This window comes from Pteropus alecto, unplaced genomic scaffold (genome assembly GCF_000325575.1).
Source record: "Pteropus alecto unplaced genomic scaffold, ASM32557v1 scaffold131, whole genome shotgun sequence".
Classification (NCBI taxonomy): domain Eukaryota; kingdom Metazoa; phylum Chordata; class Mammalia; order Chiroptera; family Pteropodidae; genus Pteropus; species Pteropus alecto.
Genome location: NW_006434709.1, coordinates 12,328,221 through 12,338,230, shown reverse-complemented (window position 1 = coordinate 12,338,230; position 10,010 = coordinate 12,328,221). Strand labels below are relative to the sequence as shown.

Sequence of the window (10,010 nt, the reverse complement as noted above, 5' to 3'; positions counted from 1 at the left end):
AGAGAAATGCAAATTAAAACCACAATGAGATACCACCTGACACCTGTCAGAATGGCTATCATCAATAAATCAAAGAACAAATGTTGGCAAGGATGTGGTGAAAAGGGAACTCTCATATACTGTTGGTAGGATTGCAAATTGGTACCGTCACTATGGAAAATAATCTGAAGGTTTCTCAAAAAATTAAAAATTGATATACCTTTTGACCCAGCAATTGCACTTCTGAGGATTTATCTAAAGAAAACCAAAACAATAATTCATAAAGATCTACGCACTATGTTCATAGAAGCATAATTTACAATAGCCAAGATATGGAAGCAACCTAAACGACTAGATGACTAGATAAAGAAGTTATAGTTCATATGTACATGGAACATTAGCCATTAAAAAAATGAAATCCTACCATTTGCAATGACATGGATGGACCTAGAGATTATTAGGCTGAGTGAAACAAGTCAGACAGAGAAAAATAAATACCATATGATTTAACTTAATGTGAGGAATCTAAGGAACAAAAAGAACAAACTAACCAAAAAGAGACTCATAAATATAGAGGTGATGGCCAGTGTGGAGAGGGTGTGGGGGGATGGAAGAATGGGATGAAGGATTAAAGAAGTACAAGTTAGTAACTGATAGATGGTCATGGGGATAGGGAGCACAGAATAGGAAATGCAGTTAGCATTAATATCATGGCTAGGTGCAGAGCCAAAGGAGAGAAAGAGCAATTAGGGGGATCGTTTTCTAAACTATGTAAATGTCTAACCAATGTACTATATACTTGAAACTAAGAAAGTTAAAAAAAAAAAAAATGAGGAGTGTTTTGATTCCAAAATTTTGTCTACCTTTATTCAAGTCTTACATACTTAAATATGTTAAAATTTCTTTTTTTTAAAGTAATACAAAATTACTTTCAAAAAAAGTAATGCAAAAGTAATATAAAATGTTAGAGCTATTCCTATATACTTTATGATTATTATGTAATGTTATTATATGCATTAATTTCTTTTTACTGGTGGATAGTGGCTATGTAATTTTTTTCAGTTGACCTTGAATCCAGTAAACTGTCAAAACTCTATTACTAGTTCTGTGGTTTACATATGCTTTCTAGTTTTCTATGAAATTAATGATATCATTGGCAAATTAATTATTTTTCTTTTCCTTCCTAATTTTTAAACTTTATTTCTCTGTCTTACTGCACTGACCAGGATCTGCAGTATAACACTGAATAGAGGAAGCTATTGGTATCCTTTTTTCATTTCTGAATATAATGGGAAACTTCTAACTTTTTGTCATTAAGTATGATACTCAGTGAAGAATGTGAATAGATATCCTTTTCAGGTTAAAGAGGTTTCTTGTGCATTAGTTAGGAATACTTATGGATTAAAGAAAGAATATCTAACATTGATGTTTGCAAAAAAAGATAGTTAATTATCTCATCCGGCAACAAACTGAAGGTAGGTAGTTTTAGGTTTGGGCAGCGGCTCATAAATATCAGTGTACTGGATTAGGGTCTTGACCTTCTCTTATGGCATAATTCCAAGCACAACATCCACTTATAATCACAATTATAGAGAAGAAATAGGGAGGATACAGGATCACATATCTTTTTTATAAGGGAGGAAAGTCATCTCCAGAAGCTCCCATCAGAATTCTCTTTATAGCTCATTGTCTAAAACTGGGTCATATAGCCTCCCTCACACCAGAGAAGCTAGGAAAGCGAGCACAGTTGATCCTGGAACAACATGGGTTTGGACTGCACAGGTCTGCTTATACACAGATGTATTTTTCAATAGATAGATTTAAAAACTTTTTGGAAATTTGCAATAATTTGTAAAAACTCACAAACTACACAGCCCAGAAATATAAAAAAAAAAAATCAAGAAAAAGTTATATCATGAATACATAAAATATATGTAGATACTAGTCTATTTTATCATTTACTAGCATAAAATATACAAAAATCTATTATAAAAAGTAAAAATTCATCAAATCTTACACAAAATGTTACAGACCATACAAGCTTCCATTCGGTTGAGAGAAATATAAACGAACTTAAAGATGCAATATTAAATCATAACCGAACAAAATTAACTATAGTACATACTGTATTACTGTAATAATTTTATAGCTACCTCTTGTATCAATTTTAATAGGCTATCAAAGTAATCATATTGCTACTGCTTCTTTATCAATGCATACATTGTTATAGTTGAAAATACAGATTTCTTTTTCATATTATCTTTTCATCTTTTAATTTCTAGTGTTAGTAATACACATAACATCTACAATGTTTTATATCATATAAAACAGTACTAATATAGGTACTGAAAGACGATTCATCTTGTAAGGAGATGACATAAACTTACGTTATTGACAAATACAGTACAGAACTGAAAATGTATTTTCTCTTCCTTATGATTTCTCAGTGACATTTTTTCCTCTAGCTTACTTTATTGTAAGAATACAGTATATAAAACATATGAAATATGTTACTTGACTACGTTATCAGTAAGGCTTCTGGTCAACAGTAGGATATTAGTTTAAGTTTTTGGAGTGTCAAAATTTACATGTGAATTTTTGACTGCGTGGGTCAGTGCCCCTAATCCCCACCAACGTGTAGTCAACTATAGTTGGCATTTTTAACATTGACAGTGAAAAGCAGGTAAGTAAAAGGGGTTTAGGAGTGGACAAAAAAAAATCTGCATTTTATTTGCTTTCCATCTGAATGCAAATAATGAATGTATGAAAGTGTTGAATTATATTTCTTTATGCTGCTCCTATAGAGATAATCATATATTTTATTCTATTAATCACGTTATTTTAATAACTTGTAAAACTGAATCATTTGCTTTACTAGGATCAACTGTACTTGGTCTTAATGAATCTTTTTTTATGGAGTAATGAGTTAAATGTATTAGTATTTTTTGCATTCAAACTCATAGGTGAGATTCATCTATGATTTTTTTCTTAAACTTTTATTGTGTAGTTTTGATCTTAACATTAAACTACACTCATTAAAATAAATTGGATAACTTCCCTCTTCTATTTCCTGGAGGAAAATTCACATAAAGATTGTTGATTAGGTAGGCTAATTTCCCATCATGTGCTTTCCCATGTTTTGGAATTTGGGCAGTAAGATTGCCAGGGGAGCTTACAACAGCCCTTTGCCTCAACCAGTGAACTACACTTCCATATGAATTGGTTCCATATCAATTCACCATGTGTAGTGCCCACTAGTCTACAAGAGCCAATTTCTTATGCCACATAGTGTTGGCATCTGATATCAACAAGGTCATGGCTGCGGCTTCATTCACACTTTGTGTTTCTGTTCTGTTTTTGGTCTGCAGAAAGAATTAGCTTGTACTGGAGCCCAACTATATAGTTTTGGTTTTCTGCTACTGCTTTTATATTTTATATAGTTTATATTTTATTATATATGTTCTTAATTGAAAGACTATGTAAACTCATGTACAATCTTGATCAGAAGCCCAAAAGCACTCTCTGAAAATGTGATCTAGCATAACCTACAAGATTTTGCTCTTGTCTAAGTCTATCCTTAGGCTCTTACCCCTTCCCTCTTTTTTCATGCTTCATTCAAATGGCCTACATTCTGTTCCTAGCCGAAAGTCTTTGCAGCTTAAGGGTTTTTTTAATATTTTCTAACCTACCCTGGAATTCTTCCCCATCCAGCCATTCAATCATATCAACACACCATATCATATTACTAAACACCACTCAACTTCAGATTTAATTTACGTATCATTTCTTAGAGAAGGCTTTCTTCTCCATCACATTTCTGCTTAGTTGGAATTCCCATTACATGCCCTCACAGCATCATATGCTTTTTTTCCCCCCAGAATTTATCACAGTTGTCATTAAACAACTATTTGGTTAATCTATTTATTGATAACTACTTCCAGAACTAGATAGTAATTTTGGTGAGGAGAGGAACACTTTCTGTCTTGTTCATTTTATCCCCAGCACCTAGCACATTGTCTAAGACATAATGAGAAATCGGTAAGACTTTAGCAAATCAGTAAATAACTTAGTCTTATTTCTATTGTTTTATGATAAAATAGAGATTCTATAGAATTAAAGCTAAAAAAGATTTGAGATAAAAAAAAAATCATATAGCAGGATTTCCAGCGAAGGATGCAGACTAGGTAAACCCTGTGCTTGCCTCCTCTCACAACCACATAAAAATTACAATTAAATTATAGAACAGCCATCACTGAGAACCACCTGAAGACTAGCTGAACAGAAGTCCTATAATTAAGACTATAAAAATGTGCCATGTTGAGACTGTAGGAGGGATAGAGACACGGAACAAGCAGTACCATACCCATGGTGTGGCAATTAAGAATTAGGAGGAATATGTTGGCTGCAGAAGTTCCCCTGAGGAGCCAAGTTTCCAAGCCCCAAACTGGCCTCTTCAACTCAGGGCAACAGTGACAGGAAGAGAAATCCCCATAACAGTTTGCTCTGAAAATTAATTGCATCTGAAAGAGGAAGGGCTGCTGGAAATTGAGAGAACTTCCTGAGAGAACTGCACACAGACTTGCTCGTTCACATACTCACTTGTTCTAAGCTCCAGTGCAGGACCTCAAAATGCACCAGAGACATATGGGAGGAATTGACTAACCTCAGGGCAAGGGCTAGAGGAGTTGGAGCAGCTCTCTATGGGGACAGAACCCTGGCAAGTGCTATTGCTACTTTGTTGAGCCCTCCCCCTACCTACCCAGTCAGCCAAGAACAGTGGGCACCAAGTCTGAGTCTCCATCAACTTTGCTAACATCATTTTCCTTGAAACCCTGGACCCTGAGACCCTGCCCCACTTAACCTTCTTGCCCACCTGAGCCTCCTTCAGCAGCTTTTCCACACAAACAGCACATCTTGGCTTATGCTACTGACTTTTTCAAAAATCTCTCAAAGGTCCACAAATCTCAAGCAAGCAGTGGCTGGCCTTGCCATGCCCTGTATTTAAGTAGCCTCAAGCCTAGCACAAGCAGCAACCAGTCTCAGTGTGCACTGTAACTCTCCATCAGGTAACCCCAAGTTTGGCAGATAGCTTCCATTAAGCGGCTACAAGCTCAGCACAAGCAGCAACAAACTGCAGATCATACTGTACCTCCTCAGGCATCCCAAGCCGGACACAAGTGGCAGTTGACATTGGCCTGCACTGGAGCCCCTCTCAAGAGGAGCCAGAAATAACAAACCCAGTGACTGGCTTCAGACCACACCAGAGTAATACACAATAAATTCCACAAATGACACACCCAAAGAGGGGAATCATCTGGCACCAGAGCCCACTAAAGCAACTGCTACTCTGTGGGGTCAGCCCTTGTACAAAAGTTTTTCCACTGTCATCATGGCCAGCCCTCACAACTATTCAGTCTAACCACTGATGTGCCCACAGCAATCAAGGCTCAACTACAACAGGAAGGCATATGGAAGCCATACAAGTGACACAACTAGAGCACCTGAATCAGGTGACCAGGGAGACTGTGCCACTGAGCCTCACAGGACATGTACTACAAAAGTCCACTCTGCCAAGCCTGGAAGATGTAGCAGATCTATTTGATATACAGGAAGAAACACAGAGAGTCAGCCAAAATGAAAAGACAAATATGTCCCAAATGAAACAACAAAGCTCCAGAAAAAAAAAAAAAAACTAAATGAAATGAAGACAAGCAATCCACTAGATAGAGTTTAAAACACTGGTTTTAACAATGTTCAATGAACTGAAGGGAAGAACGAACTCAGTGAAAGTTCAATGAAGATATAGGAAACATAAAAAGAGGAGATAGGAAAAAAAAAAAAAAGAACCACTCAGAAATGAAGAACAGAATAACTGAAATGAAGACTATATTAGGGAATCAACATCAGATCAGAGGAAAAAAAGGATCAAATCAGCAATCTAAAAGACAAGGTAGTAGAAACACCCAACTGGAAGAGCAAAAAAAAATTTTTTAAATGAGAATAGTTTAAGGGACAACATAAAACATCAAGCACACCAACCTTCACATCATAGGGGTACCAGAAGAAGAGAGGGAGCAAGATATTGAAAACCTATCTGAAGAAATAATGACAAAAAATCTCCTAACCTGGCAAAGGAAATAGGTGTACGAGTCCAGGAAGCACAGAGAGTCCCAAACAAAGTGATTCCAAAGAAGTCCACACCAAGACATATCATAGTGAAAATTCCAAAAGTTACACAAAGAGAGAATGCTAAAAGTATCAAAGTAAAAGTAGTTATACTCAAGAGAGCTCCAATAAGACTATCAGCTTATTTCTCAACAGAAACTTTGCAGGCCAGAAGGCACAAAATATTTGAAGTGATGAAAAACACAAAGACCTATAGCAACAACCAAGATACTCTACCCAGCAAGGCTATCATTTAGAATCATAGGAAAAAGAGCTTCCCAGACAAGAAAAAGCTAACATTGCCCATCAGCACTAAACCAGTATTACAAGAAATGTTAAAGGGACTTCTTTATATAAAAAAAGAAAGATAAAGAAATATGAGTAAAAAAATATAAGGAAAAAAGTCTCACTAACGAAGGCAAACACTTAGTAAAAGCAGTGGATCAAACAACAATAAAGCTAGTACAAAAGTTAAAAGGCAAAAGTAGAAAGGCATCTGTAATTATGAAAATAAATTAAGGGATATACACCACATACATACACACGCACACACACACACACACACACAAAATGAAAATACAAACAAATGTGGAGGCAATGAGTAAAAATCATAGTAATTTTAGAATGTGTTCAAACTTAAGCAACCCTCAGCTTAAAACAGACTGCTATAAAATAGCTTGGCATAAATGAAGCATGTAGTAATCACAAACCACAAATGTATAAGAGATATATACCAGATAAAAAGAGAAAGATATTTAAACACGACACTATAGAAAGTCATCAACATACAAGAAGAGAGCAAGAGAAAAAGGAACAGAGAAGAACCACAAAAACAATCAGACAACAATGAATAAAATGGCAGTAACTACATACCTATCAATAATTATTTTAAATATAAATGGACTAAATGCTCCAATCAAAAGGCATAGGGTGGCTGAATTGATTTAAAAAAAAAAAAAAGACCCATACATATCCTGCCTACAAGAGATCCACATCAGATCGAAAGACACACACAGACTGAAAGTAAAGGGATGCAAAAAGATATTTCATGCAAACAAAAACAAAATCAAACAAAAGTTAGGGTAGCAATATTTATAACAGACAAAATAGACTTTAAAACAAAGGCTGTAATAAGAGACATAGAAGGACATTTCATAATAATGAAGTATCTATTCAACCAGAGGATATACCTCTTGTAAACATCTAGGCACCCTACACAGGAACACCTAAATATAATAGCAGATATTGATGGACATAGAGGGAGAGAGTGACAGTAATTCAGTCATAGTAGGGGACTTTAACACTCCATTGATATCGATTAGTGGATCACCCAGACAGAAAATCAATAAGGAAACAGCGGTCTTTAATCACACATTAGAGTAGATTGACTTAATATTTTTAAGACATTTCACCGCAAAGCAGCAGAAGATATATTCATTCCACTACACATGAAATGCTTTCCAAGAGAGACCATATGTCAGGCCACAAAACAAGATTCAATAAATTTAAGACAACTAAAATCATATCAAACATCTTTTCCTATCACAATGGTATAAAACTAGAAATGAATCATAAGAGGAAAACAAAAACACACAAACACATGGAGGCTAAATAACATGCTACTAAATAATAAATGGGTTAACGATGAAATCAAGGAAGATATCAAGATACCCTGAGACAAATGAAAATGAAGACACAACGACTCAAAGTCTATGGGCACAGTTAAAGCCATTCTAAGAGGGAAATTCATAGCGATATAGGCCTACCTCAAGAAACAATAATCTCAAATAAACAATCAAACCTTACACTTAAAGGAATTAGAAAAAAGAAGAACAAAGCCCAAAGTGAGTAGAAGGAAGGAAATAATAAAGATCAGAGCAGAAATAAATGAAATAGAGTCTTAAAAAATAGAAAAAAATCAATGACACTGAGATGGTTCACTGAAAAGATAAACAAGATCGATAAACCTTTGGTCAGGCTCATAAATAAAAAAAAGAGAGAGGGCCCAAGTAAATAAAACCAGAAATAAAAGAGGAGAAGTAACAACCAGTACAACAGAAATACAAAAGATTATAAAGAAATATAATGAATGATTATATGCCAATAAATTGGAAACTCTGGAAGAAATGGATAAATTCCTAGAAACATAAAAATCTTCTAAGGCTGAACCAGGAAGAAACAGAAAATCTGAACAGACTGATAACTACTAATGTAACCAAATCGGTAAAAAAAAAAAAAAAAAAAAAAAAAACCCAACAAATAAAAGGTCTAGACCAGATGTCTTCACAGGTGAATTTTATCAAACATTCAAAGAAGAATTAATATCTTCTCAAATTATTCCAAAAAATTGAAGAGGACAAAAGGCTCCCAAACTCATTTTACGAAGTCAGCATTATCCTGATACTAAATCCTAAGACACTTTAGAAAAAAATTATAGGCCAAAATCCCTGATGAACATACATGCAAAAATCCTCAACAAAACATTAGCAAACTGAATTCAGCAATATATTAAAAAGATCATACACCATGACCGAGTGGGATTTATTCCTGTGTTCTAAGGTTGGTTCAGTATCCACAAATCATTATTTTGATATACTACGTAAATGAAATGAAGGATAAAAATCATGATCATATGAATAGATGCAGAAAAAGTATTAGACAAAATTCAACACCATTTATGATAAAAACTCAGAGCAAAGTGGAGATAGAAGGAATATACCTCAAAATAATAAAGGACATACAGGATGAGCCCGCAGCTAACAATAAATTCAATGGTGAAAAGCTAAAAGTGTTTTTTTTTTTCTTTTAAATCAAGAACAAGACAAAGATGTTCACTTTCATCACTTTTATTTAACACAGTATTGGAAGTCTTAGCTATAGCAAGTAGACAAGAAAAAAAAGCATCCAAATTGGAAAGGAAGAAGCAAAACTATCATTATTTGCAGATGACATGATACAATATATAAAGAACCCTAAAAATTCCACCAAAAAACTATAATAATAAATTCAGTAAGTAGAATACCTAATTAATATTCAGAAATCTGTTGCATTTTTAGAAACCAATAACAATCAGAAAGAGAAATCAAGAAAACAATTCCATTTACAATTACATAAAAAGAACCTAACAATAATTTAACTAAGAAGGTAAATGACTTGTACTCAAAAAAACAAAGAGAGATTAAAGAAAGATATTGAGGAAATACAAATAAATGGAATATACCATCCTCATGGATAGGAAGAATTAACATCTTAAAATGTTCATACTAAAAGCAATCTACAGTCTACGGCCATGCCACCCTGAACAAGCCCGATCCCGTCTGATCTCAGAAACTAAGCAGGGTTGGGCCTGGTTACTACTTGGATGGGAGACCACCTAGGAAGACCTGGTGCTGTAGGTGTAAAAAATAAAAAATAAGGGATTGTAGGCTGACAAAGTCCTGCAATCTGTGACATCAACCAAGGGTTGCCTAACTTAAAAAAAAAAAAAATTTAAAGCAATCTACAAATTCAATGCAATCCTTATCAAAATACCAATGGCATTTTCCACAGGACCAGAACAAATAATCCTAAAATTTATATGGAACCACAAAAGACCCTAAAGAGCCAAAGCAATCTTAAGAAAAATAAAGTTGGAGGCATCATGATACTAGATATCAAACCATATTACAATGATCAAACTAGGCTATAGTAATCAAAACAGCATGGTACAGGTATAAAAACAGATACATAGGTCAATGGAACAGTATTGAGAATCCAGAAATAAATCCACACCTATATGATCATTTTTTAGCATATAACTGAGATATATAACATCTGAGCTTTTTATTGTCCAAATGCAAATATATATATATTTGATATATATATGT

General features: G+C 34.4%; 1 pseudogene; it reads left to right on the top strand.

Annotated features, from left to right (window-relative positions):
• Positions 1-9,423: 9,423 nt before the first annotated feature.
• Positions 9,424-9,542, top strand: LOC112478098 (annotated as a pseudogene).
• The last annotated feature ends 468 nt before the right edge of the window (positions 9,543-10,010 follow it).